At 52.9% G+C, this 1,420-nt stretch overlaps 1 protein-coding gene across 5 annotated transcripts in view; it reads left to right on the forward strand.

Annotated features, from left to right (window-relative positions):
* IQGAP2 (IQ motif containing GTPase activating protein 2) overlaps window positions 1–1,420 on the forward strand; it is a 272,642-nt gene that overhangs the window by 38,270 nt on the left and 232,952 nt on the right. The window lies entirely within an intron of this gene.

Genomic DNA, 1,420 nt, shown 5'->3' on the forward strand with positions numbered 1-1,420 from the left:
AAAAGGACTTTTTTATTACCTTTGATCCTTGACGCTAGCCCTAGCTCTGTATCTGCCTTAACTTTTCTAATAGCCCCCCTACAGACCCAAGCACTCCTCTCTTTGGTGATAGCCCCTCCCTTCCACCGGGTGTACACCTCCTTTTTGGTAATCGGGTATTCGCAAATGCCCTTGGTGAGCCAGGGGGGCTTTTGGACACTTCTTGCCTCCCCTTGCTTCTTGTTGGGATTGTCACTCCTTGGGCTCGAGTATCGTCTCTTTAAGGAATGACTACTCATCTTGGGCACTGAGTTCCCCTACTCTCGAAGACCCCAGCGTCTCTCCCACTAATCTCAACTCATTGAAGTTGGCCCTCTTGAAGTCTAGGGCTACTGCCTTGCTGCAGGCCCTTGACACCCTGTGCTGGATGGTGAATTCCAGCAAGCAATGATTGCTATCGCCCAGGTGGTGGAGGATCTGGAGCCCTCTTACCAGGTCATCACCTGCAGCCAGGACCAGGTCCAGCAGGGCATTCCCCCTGGTAGGACTGTGCACCTCCTAGGTTAAGTGGAGGTCCTGTGTCTTGGCCAGGAACCTCTGTGAGTGGTCTGACCTGGCTGACTGCTCCTCCCAGCAGATGTCCAGGTAATTTAGGTCACCCATGACGACTACATCCCTTGCCTTTAAGTGCCTCTGCCAGCTGACTTGAGAATTCACAGTCCAGCTCTTCCCCTTGGTTCAGAGGTCTGTAGTAGACCACTGCTGTTAAGTCCCTTTCCCCATGACCCCCCTGTATCCTGACCCAGAGGATTTCAGCCTGCCCCTCCTCTGACCCTGTCTTGCTGGTAGAGGATGTGTATTGCTCTCTGATGTAGAGTGCCACACCCCCGCCTTTCCTTCCTGTTCTGTCTCACCTGTAAACCCTATAGCCCCTAATGCTAACCACCCAGTCATGGAATGAAGCCCACGAGGTTTCTGTGAGCCCTACTGTGTCTGGGTTTGAACAGGCTATTCAGAGGGCGAGTTCCTCTTGTTTATTCCCCATACTACGAGCATTTGTATAGAGGCATTTAAGGCCTTGGATTGCTGCATGTGCCACCCCTTGCAATTTGCAAGACTATCTGGACCCCTGTTACATACCTGGGTACTATTTGCGTATGTCACTTGTCTTGATGGGGAGGTGTCCTTAAGTCTTCCTGCAGCCCCAGGTCAATATCCAGAAACGCAAGGCCTGCCTGGCGGCACCAGCTCCGTAACTGCTGGTTGACCTTGCCAATACGGGCCTCGTGTTGCCATCTACGCCTACTCACCAGGATACCACGTGTGTCCCGGTCTCCTTAAGCTTGGCCCCCAGAGCCTCAAAGTCCTTCATGATGTGGTCTGGGTTGCACCTGGCTGTGTCATTTGTTCCCACATGGATGAGAACCATGGGGTACTGGTC

This window comes from Gavialis gangeticus, unplaced genomic scaffold (assembly GCF_001723915.1).
Source record: "Gavialis gangeticus isolate Ggan-Ray unplaced genomic scaffold, GavGan_comp1, whole genome shotgun sequence".
Lineage (NCBI taxonomy): Eukaryota > Metazoa > Chordata > Crocodylia > Gavialidae > Gavialis > Gavialis gangeticus.